A 12,251-nucleotide genomic window follows, 5' to 3' on the forward strand; every position below is an offset into this window, starting at 1 on the left:
TCTTCCACCTTAGCCCATGACAACAATAAAGACGTCTCACGGCCCACAAATTCAGCCCAACAGAATACACAAATTAAATTATAATTTAGTCTTTATCTTATCTTATAGTTATCTCTATCTTTATCTATATCTTATCTTTATCTAATTTTATCTTTCATAAGCCAATACTCTATATATACTTAGTTTTACCTTTATAGTTTACAATTCATTCAATCAACAATCAATAAAATTTCTTCATCTTTTTCTTTCATAATTCTTTTATTTTTCTATTCTTTCACAATTTTTCATATGTGAACTCACTTTTTCATCTTCTTCTTGCACTCTACAGAGCAACAATTTGGGGACAATTGATTTGGCCAGAATGAGAGAGGGATTATATGTCTTTGAACCCAATTTCGGTAAAAATTCATCCACTACACACTCCATAAATTCCATCCAATCTCCACCCATTACACCTTCCAATATATGGCATTTTCGTTTAGGACACCTTTCTGGGCAAAGACTTAATCATTTACATAAACAATTTCCTTTTATCTCTATGCATCATGACGAGGCTTGTGACATTTGTCATCTTTCTAAACAAAAGAAACTTTCTTTTTCTCAAAGTTTTAACAAAGCCAATGCAAGTTTTGATTTATTACACTTTGATATTTGGGGTCCGTTTCGACAAAATTCTATTCATAATCATAAATATTTTTTTACTATTGTTGATGATTTTAGCCGCTTTACATGGGTTACTTTATTAAAATCAAAAGGAGAAGTACAGAATCAAATAAAAAATTTTATTACTTTAATTGAAACACAATTCAACTCCAAAGTCAAAACTATTCGTTCTGATAATGGACCAGAATTTATTTTACCTGATTTTTATGCTTCAAAGGGCATTATTCATCAACGTAGTTGTGTTGAAACTCCTCAACAAAATGGAAGGGTAGAACGCAAGCATCAACATATTTTAAATATAGCTCGTGCTCTTATGTTTCAATCTAATTTACCATCATCTTTTTGGTCTTATGCTGTTAGACATGCTGTTTATTTACTTAATAGAGTTCCATCATCTGCAATTAATTTTAAAACACCATTTGAGATTTTACTCAATCTTCCACCAAATTATCATGACATTAAAGTTTTTGGATGCTTATGTTTTGTTTCTACCCAAATGACAAATAGATCAAAATTTGATCCAAGAGCCAAAAAGGCTGTATTTATTGGCTTTCAATCTGGTTTTAAAGGGTATATTGTTTATGTTTTAGAAGATAAAAGAATTGAGATTTCTAGAAACGTAATTTTTTATGAAAAGATCTTGCCCTTAGTCACAAAAAATGTCCAATTCCAGACACTTAGCCCAACATTGCCAAACACACCTTCTCAAAAACAAGATTCAGTTAGTCATTCCGACCGGCCTCACCGACCTCCAGCATATCTCTCTGATTACTTGTGTAATTCCTCTCTCATCTCTACAAATCAATCTCCCTCAAAGTGCAAGTATCCTTTATCTTCAGTCATGTCTTTTTCTTCTCTTTCATCTTCACATAAAAAGTTTCTTTTATCTCTACATTCTGACGTTGAGCCAAAGTCTTTTAAGGACGCCAATCAACACTCTAATTGGCGTAGTGCTATGAAAGATGAGTTGGATGCTCTTGAGCTGAACAAAACTTGGCATCTTGTTGATTGCCCTGCAGGGGTTAAGCCGGTTGGCTGTAAATGGGTCTATCGCATCAAACGCAAGCCTGATGGTTCAGTTGATCGATATAAAGCACGCCTTGTGGCTAAAGGGTTCACTCAAACTGAAGGTGTTGATTTCTTGGAAACTTTCTCCCCTGTTGTCAAGCCTGCCACTATCAGATTAGTTTTGGCATTGGCCTCTATGAAGCATTGGCCTATACATCAGTTGGATGTCAATAATGCTTTCTTACATGGGGATCTTTCTGAGGATGTTTATATGACTCTGCCACCCGGATTTATATCTCCTCAACCGAATCAATGCTGTAAGCTACTAAAGTCACTGTATGGTTTACGACAATCTAGTCGTATGTGGTATGACAAACTTTCTCATCTTTTGCTATCTCATGGATATCAGCAGACCTCATCTGATTATAGTTTATTTGTCAAATTCATTGGTGATCAAATTTCTATCCTTTTAGTCTATGTTGACGACATTGTTCTCACTGGTAATTCTATTTCTGAACTTGCTGCCATCAAGTCTATTTTACACCAACACTTTCGAATTAAAGACTTGGGCCCATTAAAATATTTTTTGGGTATTGAAGTTGCTCAATCAGAGAAGGGAATTTGCTTATCTCAGAGAAAATATTGTCTTGATCTTTTGGAGGATTCTGGTTTATTAGGGGCTAAACCTGCCTCTGTTCCAATGGATAGTACCACAAGACTATATCAAGACCAAAGTCCCTTGCTATCCGACCCTTTTGTATATCGTCGTTTGGTTGGCCGTCTTATCTATCTCACCACTACTCGACCGGACATCATGTATGCCACTCAACAATTAAGTCAATTCATGGCATCTCCTACTGAATCTCATCTTCAAGCTGCCAAGCATGTGTTACGATATCTGAAAACTAGTCCCGGCAAAGGACTTTTCTTTCCAAGGGAATCAGAAATTCAGCTTCTCGGCTTCAGTGACTCTGATTGGGCCGGATGTCCTGACACTCGGCGATCTTTAACAGGTTATTGTTTCTTCTTAGGCAGTTCTTTAGTCTCTTGGAAGACCAAGAAACAAACCACCGTTGCCCGCTCTTCCACGGAAGCAGAATATCGTGCACTTGCCAACACAACTTGTGAACTTCAATGGATAATAAATGTGTTACAATTTTTACGCATCTCTCCTATTCGCCCACCGGTTTTATATTGTGATAATCAGAGTGCTCTTCATATTGCTGCTAACCCGGTTTTTCATGAACGGACCAAACATTTAGAGGTTGATTGTCACTTGGTTCGACAAAAAGCTCAAGCTGGAGTGATGAAACTTCTCCCAATTCCCTCTTCTGGGCAACTAGCTGACATCTTCACCAAGCCTTTGTCTCCTCAACCCTTCCATCTTAATCTGAATAAGCTTAGTGTTCTTGACATCTTTCATCCTCCAGCTTGCGGGGGCGTATTAAACCACTCTTCCACCTTAGCCCATGACAACAATAAAGACGTCTCACGGCCCACAAATTCAGCCCAACAGAATACACAAATTAAATTATAATTTAGTCTTTATCTTATCTTATAGTTATCTCTATCTTTATCTATATCTTATCTTTATCTAATTTTATCTTTCATAAGCCAATACTCTATATATACTTAGTTTTACCTTTATAGTTTACAATTCATTCAATCAACAATCAATAAAATTTCTTCATCTTTTTCTTTCATAATTCTTTTATTTTTCTATTCTTTCACAATTTTATTAGAAAATTCCTCTATAATTCTCACCATCAATCCATAATGAAGAAATGACTTTTTGCTATTCTAAAAATATAGAAAATATTTATAAATTTTGCATTAAAAATTTTGTTTCTATAAACACTAACTTTTTATTTTGAGATGCATTGTAAGCAATGGTTTAATTATTCTCTTAATTTTTATAATTTTATTAATTTTTTTAATTAATTTTTTATATTTTGTTAATTAGATCTTTATATTATTTTTAATTTTATAATTAGTTTATTTTTATATCAAAAACATTAAAATTAATATAATATTTCTTCTAAAATTAATATAATATTTCTTCTAAAATACATATAGCCAAATATCTAATTAGATTTTTAATTATGATTACCTTCAATTTACGAAAAAATATTCAGTTAATTCTAACATTTTTTACATTAAAAAGAATTTAATTATAAAATTAAAAATAATGTAAAGACTCAATTAAAAAAATATAAAAATTTAATTATAAATTTGATAAAATTATAGAAACAAACAGAATAATTCAATTTAAAAAAATTTATAAAAAGATGAGACATTTGTAATATATATATATATATATATATATATATATATATATATATATTAATATAAAATATACATAAAAATATAAAATATATATTAAAAATTAAATTAAATTGTATATATATTTATACATAATATATAATAACTAATTTTGATAGTTAATTTTTGTGTGCGTATATATGATCACATGCAATGATTTTAACTTTCACTTTGTCAAATGTGATAATTATGATGATGATGAAGTTGTGTAAGATCATATTCATGGGTGTCTGAATCCATCTGCGAATCTAAGCCAAATTGGACTAAATCTTTGAGTGTTCAAAATCTGAATCTGTCTTATTGCACAAAATTTGACAGCGGATATATATGGTGTGGGGACTAAATGTCTCTCATGCACAAAAATTGACAGCATGTGACTCTCAGTTTATATACAAGAAAACAACACACTTCCATTCTCTCTTTTCACATTACATACTTATAGACAAAAAAAAAATAAAATTTATAAAAAAGTCTGTGTCCACTTTTTAAAATCGAACTTTTTATTTTTAATATTGGAGTGATAGTGATATTTTTTTAAAATGTGGATTGTTGGGGTGTTATACTCAAATATGGAATCGTTTAATTAGAGAAGCAGAAATCGGAACGTCCGATTTATTAGAGGTGTAGAAATCGGACCGTCCGATTTGTAGAGGTACAGAAATCGGACCGTCCGATTTGTGGGAGGTACACAAATCGAACCGTCCGATTTGTGGTAAAAAAAATTAAAAAATTTGAGGTACAGAAATCGGACCCTCCGATTTGTGTACTTTCCACAGTTTTGAAAAACACAAAAAATTACAATGTTGAGGTATATCACCACTTTTACTTCCATAACAAAAAAAATTAACCTTTTAAATCTCGTGTCTATCATTGTCCTTCGTAAAAGAGTGGACACAAAAGTATAAAAAACTATTTCGAAAACAATATATACAGTGTCTATGTCCCTTTTAAACAAATATTATTCATATCTTTGTGTCCTGTCTCAAAAAAAAAACGCTACCTAAATTACTACTTTGTTCTTTACGCTTTACATATATCTCTTCACATCATACTATGTACCCTACTCAAATAAGATAAAATGTTGAACTCAATAATGTGAAATAATTCAGAGTTCAATATTTCCTTTATATGAATTATGAATATATATATATATATATATTTACGTTGAAATTTACTTGGGTATATATTGCTACGAAATAGAACTAATTATAACAGTTCCTACATTCATTATCTCTAAAAATTTTTTTATCTACTATCAAATAATAATAATTTTTATTATTAAATATCGGTATAAGGAAAATTTAGAATGTCAATCCCTAAAATTTAACTTCAATAATTTAACCCATCATGTGCGAAGAAGCATTATTTACCGAGTGTCAAAACATAGTAATGCACTAATGCTTTTAGTTTTTTGATGAATATATATTGTCAAAATAAATAAATACATAATAGTTAAATTTTTCAGTTGAAGAATATTGATAAAAACATAGATTTTTTTTGTTCCGTTGTTACATATATTGTTTCCTAGTCCGTTGTTACATATATTGTTTCCTAATGAAATATATAAATCTTCAACAAATCTAATTAAGTTATATATAATAAATCATAGACATACATCATCGATAAAATTTAAGGTTGTGTTTGGTTTCCGTTTTATTTTCTGTTTTTATTTTTAATATTTTCTTTTTTTTGAATTTTATAAAAAAAATTGAAAATAAAAGGTAAAAATAGAAAACAAATTTTATTATTTTTACTATTTTTAAAATTTTTTTTACAAAATTTAAAAAATAAAAAATATTAAAAAAAAAATACAAACCAAACACGGTTAATTTTTTGCATATTGAATAAAAATTGGTGTAATCCTTTAATATTGGAAGTTATGGTGTTTTACAAAATTCTGGAGACTATAGAATTCGCAGAGTGCGAACTGCCAGATCAATTTTTTTTTAATTTATAAAGACAATACACAGACTGCGTATTGTATTATTTTAATATTAAATTACAATACGTATTCTGCATATTGTGTTTGCTCAGAACAGCGTCTCCAGAACACTATAAAACTCTATTTTTTGTAACATTAACGTAAAACTCTCTTCACTCTTCCATATTAAAATAAAAAATCCACCAAACACACCTTAATTTTATTTGAACAAAAAATATTCAAATTCAACATTTGTGCATTATGTAAGAGTAGTTGAACACTTACGCTCTTGGCTCTAATGATATCATTTGTTGGTTCAAATACATATTATAGATATGTAATTCTTATAAAATAATTTAAACCCGTTTTATTAATGATGATCTAATTTGATTTCAACTTGGGTTGAGTTTTACCAAAGCATAATAATATATCTGTTTAAATATCGGTTGTCACATTATGTACAGTTCAACAACGTGTACTAATTAAAAGAAGAAGAATACATACTATATAAGCTAAGAGAGTTAATAAATTAAACATGCGTATAGTATAGTAGTCAATGTTAATTAATAACAACACGCTAAGTAATATTTAATTTCTTGTGATGATAAGGAACCTAAAAAAGCGAAAAAGAGAGTAGAAGAATGGAAGATGATGAAGACATGAGTGATGAGTGAGTCGTACACGTTGTAAAGGAAGAAAATGAGATGAAACTACCATGGTAGTGATGGGTTACGTTGAATCATTTTCAAATCGATCTTTGCGGGGACACAATGCTGGACTCAAATCTCTTTTTGGACAAACCACATGCCAAATAACACACAAAATTAAATGCTATGCATTTCATGATGTACACGAATTAATATATACTACTATACTCTAGTGTATATTTATATTTATATCTTGCATATAAATTAAATATATATATATATGTCAATATGTGTATAGTGCATTTGAGCCTGTAAAGTAAAGTTGATAATAACATCTCTTCCCTCAATTATTCCTTCTTCTTCAAAGAGAACACAATTAAGGTCACATCCGTAAGTCATTCTTATAAAGTTTGTTGTTCACTCCATCTTGAATGAAAGAAATGTGAGTTTAATTAATAGAAAAAAGTACATGTAGAAAATATTAAATAATATGAACAATAAACTAAGGGTGAGCACAAGTCGATTTGGTTCGAGTTTATAGTAAAATTAGAACCGAATCGTTAAAATGTAATTGGTTCGGTTTGGTTCGGATTTGTATTTTTTTGTATATGTACTTGAATTAAACCAAACCGATTAAAAACGGATTGGTTCGGTTCGGGTAATTGGGTACTCGATAACTTTGAAATTCATTAAAAAAAAGCCAAATTTTTATCTTAAAAATTCAACAAGTACAATAAACATGTAACATCAATAGAAATAATCCAAACATGTTCAATACCAAATACATTAAAAACTAAACTCATTAAAATCCAAACATATTAATAATGAATAATCATTGTCTAATGGAAAAGCCATATATTTTTTTTAATTTTTTTATTTAATTAATATCTGATCGGGTTCGCGGGTTGGTTCGGGTCGGGTTCCGCACCCCCAAAATCAATACTCGAACCAATCACTAACAAAAGCCATTGGTTTGGTTCGGGTTGGACCCAATTACCCATTGGTTTCAGAACCAACTTAATTAGTTCGGTTCGGATTCGGACGGGTAATTAGGTATCCGCTACCCGTGCTCACCCCTACAATAAATATATTGAATGTTCAATTTATTAATTGTACGAATGATTATTCTAATATTAAGATTTAGGTGAGTAATTTGGAGTGTAGTGTATTTTACTTGAATTGAGCCAATTTTAAAATTCATTGTTTATGTTGTTGAAGAAAGTCATTAGTTACCTAGCATAACCTTAATTAATACGATGAGAGAGTTAACTATTTTTAATTGATGTTAGTTAATTTGCTTAAATTATTTTTATTCTAAATTATAAATTATAATTAAATTCTAATATTAAAGTCTAATACTAAATTTAAAATTCTCTAAAAAGTGAGAGTTAAAAAATAATCTTTACAATTAAAAAATAATTAACTAATATTTGATTAATTAAAAGTTAATTCCCATATACTTATTCAATTTTCAGCTAAAATTAACACAGATGTTTTAGCTTTAACGTGAAAGAAATAAATGTTAATTGAGGATTTAGGAAATGGAATTATAATTAATAGATTCGATAATGCAATATATAGAGTGCTCAAGTTCTAGAGGTTACAATTACTGAAATGACCTTTAATTGTGATATAGACTGATCATCACAAAAGTAAAGAGGAATAATAGTCGGTTACACAAACTTATAATAGCTGCTTCTTCATCACTTTATCAACAAGACAACAACGAAAAGGTATTGACATTGAAAATTCAATAATAAAGAAAATGATATTTAAAAAAAAGAAAACAAAATGCTTGTTTTCTTAATCCATAATAAATATAATATCGAAAGGATTGACATTGAAAATTCAATTAAAAAATAAGGCCAAAACTAAAAACTAAGCCCCACTAAACACTGTTACGTCCTAGTCCAGTTGAACAGGGTCACCGTCCGACCCGCAACCGACCGACCTACACGGTCGGGTCGGTGCTTACAATTCGTTCAGACTCAGAATTTGAACACGCGTTTTGACTTACAGCTGAGGAAGTGAAGTTTTCTGGAAAGTGGCCTTCTCTTGCGGAGCCCGTCTTATTGATAGGGTATATAAGGAGAAGGTTTTATCCCTCTTCCAAGATATGTTATCATAACTTTTTTCTTTCTCCACTTGCACTCCACATTGACTTGGGCATCGAAATATCCTTACAGGTGGCACTCCTTCAACCTATTGAGAGCTCGAAAAGATAGCAGATAGTGCAAACCGTTATCAGAACTCAGACCAAGGCAGGATCCATCTTCACATCTAAACCGTCCGATAATCCGATATACCGAACAAAGACAAATTCAATGAAACTTCAATTCGATGGATAAAAAGTGCTGTGTATGAAGAGGAAAATTATTATTGTTAATAAGTACATATGATAAATATTTATTATTATACCCAAATATCCATTAAGTTTTCTTTTTTTATCTTTTGGGTATATTCAAATTAAATATCTAATTAAGATTAATTTTGTGAAAAAGTGTGTGCGTATATATGTGACGAGAAGCACCCAATAAATTCCATGGCTATCAAATTGTCATCATTTGAACAAATATATTTAAGACATTCTTCACAAAACACCCTTAAGTAGAATAAGTTAGGAAAATAAACAAGAAAACATATTTATTATTTTATTTCTTGGTGAGGAAAGCAAGCATAGTACTAAAAACTTCTAGATTTATAATTGATTCCATGAACCTGTAAAATTAAATTTTAATATGAAAAATATTATAAAACTAGAAAAATTTATTTTTTTATTAGCAATTAGTCATTAATATCTAAAAATATAAATTAAAAATATATTATTAAATTACTATATTAAAAAATTGGATTGATGACTAAAAATAATAAATTTAACTAATTTTCTAACATTTTTATTTAAGTATATTCAATTTAAACAAAAGCAACTAATATTATGGAATTTCTTAAATTTTTATATGTCTTTGTAGAATTTTCTTTTTTTTCACTCTTATTTTGTATTTTATATAAAATAAAGGAATTTGTTTACCTATTTATCACAATTTTTAAAATTAATTAACAAATATAATTCAAATTAATGACAATTTGATAATTTAATAATTAATTCCTATGATGCATAGATACTGACACGGACACGGGACATGACACGACACGGGACACGCCGACACGCGAATTTTAAAATCTTACATTATACGGGACACGCATACAGATAAAATATAAAGTATTTTTAAGATAAATCGTAATGATATTTTGATATTTTATTGATATTAAAATATAGATTAAAATTTTTAATTATTTTTAATGTTTTATTTTAATTATATCAAATATTTAAAATATTTTTTTTGTTTTAATAAATAGTAATATATACTATATGTAAATTTATTTTAAAAATATATGTTAAGAATAAGACAGAACATGCTGACACGTAATGGTATTTAGGTGTGTTCAGGTGTGTCCGAAATTTTTTTTTTTTTATTAAGACACAGTCGGACACAATAAACACGCATGTCGGACGAGTGTCGTATCCAAAATATGTCCGGCATGCGGATACGACAAGTCAACGAAGTGTCCGTATTTCATATATTAATTCTAAAAACAATGAGATACAAATAAAATAAAATAAAGCTAGTTAACACGGTCCTCACTCCAAAGTGTTGCTTGAACTAGAAAAGGTTTGCGTCTTCAAGTAATCCAATATTATTGACATTATTAATTAACATGAATAATATATAGAAAATTATCACTGAAAATACTTGCCGTTAAAGTGTTTAACCATATAAATGAATCCAATTGGATAAGATTCTTGTATTTTTCTAAATGGATGTAACAAATTTGTCATTATTAATTGTTTATTTTTTAAAAGGAAAATTCGTTAGATTATTAGTGATCAAACTGATACACATTTTTTTTGGGGGTAAAAAACCCAAATAAATCAAGGAGACTTCCAAATTACCTAAATCCGCCAAATCAAAAATCTTCACCTGTATCCACCAGGACGAGTTATTATGTAATTCGAATCAATAAGATTCGAATTATGCTCTCAAGTAATTCGAATTGATATAATTCGAATTATGTGCATGCAACGAGTTAAAGTAATTCGAATCAATATGATTCGAATTACTATGAAGGTAACAAAATAAGGTAATTCGAAACAATTTGTTTCGAAATATAAATAAAGAATTCGAGTTTAATTAATTCGAATTACTAGGTTAGCTTGTGATACAACATAATTCGAAACAAATTGTTTCGAATTATAAGTAAGGAATTCGAGTTTAGTTAATTCGAATTACTAGGTTAGGTTGTGATACAACATAATTCGAAACAAATTGTTTCGAATTATATATATATAGCACGAACCAGAGCTATATATATATGCTGTGAACTCATGATGCTCTCAACAAAGTGGGGAGATGGCTAGTGAGGAGAGTTTCCTAGTGTTGGTACATTATGGAGGGTCGATTAAGAGAAAAACTCGATCCGGCGTGAAGTTCACTGATAAGGATCCCCTATGTATTATCGTGACGCCAACAACCACCTACGATGCTCTTGTTAGCTGTGTGCTGGATAAGCTTGGTCTCGAAGGAGTTAAAAGGGTCAAGAAGTTTTTCTACCGCATTCCAACAGCGGTGCTCCATGACACTGTGAAGTTTGATTGTTCCACAATCGGTAGTAACGAGGACTTGCAGGTTATGTTTCTTTGTCGTAGGCAGTTTCCCGAGGTAAGGACACCAGAGTTGTTGGCTAAGTTGGTTGATGTGGTATCTAGCTCGGGTGGTTCAAACCGGAATGCCAATACTATAGCCGCGGTTGCCAGCTCGAGCTCGAGACCTGCTGTTGCTTCGTCCTCTGCTCCTGTGTATGAGCCACCGATGCAGCCTATTGCGTCCCCTTCGTTTGCCGTCGATCTGGGCGGGAATGTTGGAGATGAGGTTCGGCATGGGGAACATATTCCCACCGAGGTACATTGTCCCACACCGGCTGGTGTTGGTGATGGTTTGTTTGATGATCCAGATGACGATGACGTGGAGCCGGATATGATCGCTGATGAAAGCGGCGATGATGTTGGAACTACTGTTCCGAGAAGGGCTACAGGTGGATCTAGTTCTGGCACACAGCAGTATCCACCCCATTTTTCCTCGTTGGACCTGGATGCCATGCGGCAGGACGAAAATGCTCTGCTGCCCTCAGGATTTGGCGCTAGAGATACCGAGGGGTCTGCCGGTATGAACGAGTTTCAGGTTGGCCAACAATTTCAGGATAAAGATGAGGCGCTGTTCAATGTGAAGACGTACAGTATCCGCCGAGGGGTCCAGTACAAGGTCGTTGAGTCTGACTATCGCAGGTATGTGGGAAAGTGTTCTGAGTTTGGGAATGGGTGCACATGGCTCATTCGGATGAGTCTCCGACAGCGGAAGGGTATCTGGGAAGTGAAGCGATACAACGGTCCGCATACATGTCTCGCCAGCTCCATCTCCAGCGACCATAGGAGTCTGGACTACCATGTGATATCCACCTTCATTATGCCGATGGTTAGGGCTGATGCAGCTGTGAACATCAAGGTGCTTCAAAATGCCACGGCCGCACACTTTGGGTTCAGGCCAACGTACAGGAGGGTATGGATGGCGAAGCAGAAGGCCGTTGCCGTCATATATGGGGACTGGGACGAGTCGTACAATGAGCTCCCTAGGTGG

Source organism: Arachis ipaensis, chromosome B4 (assembly GCF_059453495.1).
Source record: "Arachis ipaensis isolate K30076 ecotype BB chromosome B4, ASM5945349v1, whole genome shotgun sequence".
NCBI lineage: Eukaryota > Viridiplantae > Streptophyta > Magnoliopsida > Fabales > Fabaceae > Arachis > Arachis ipaensis.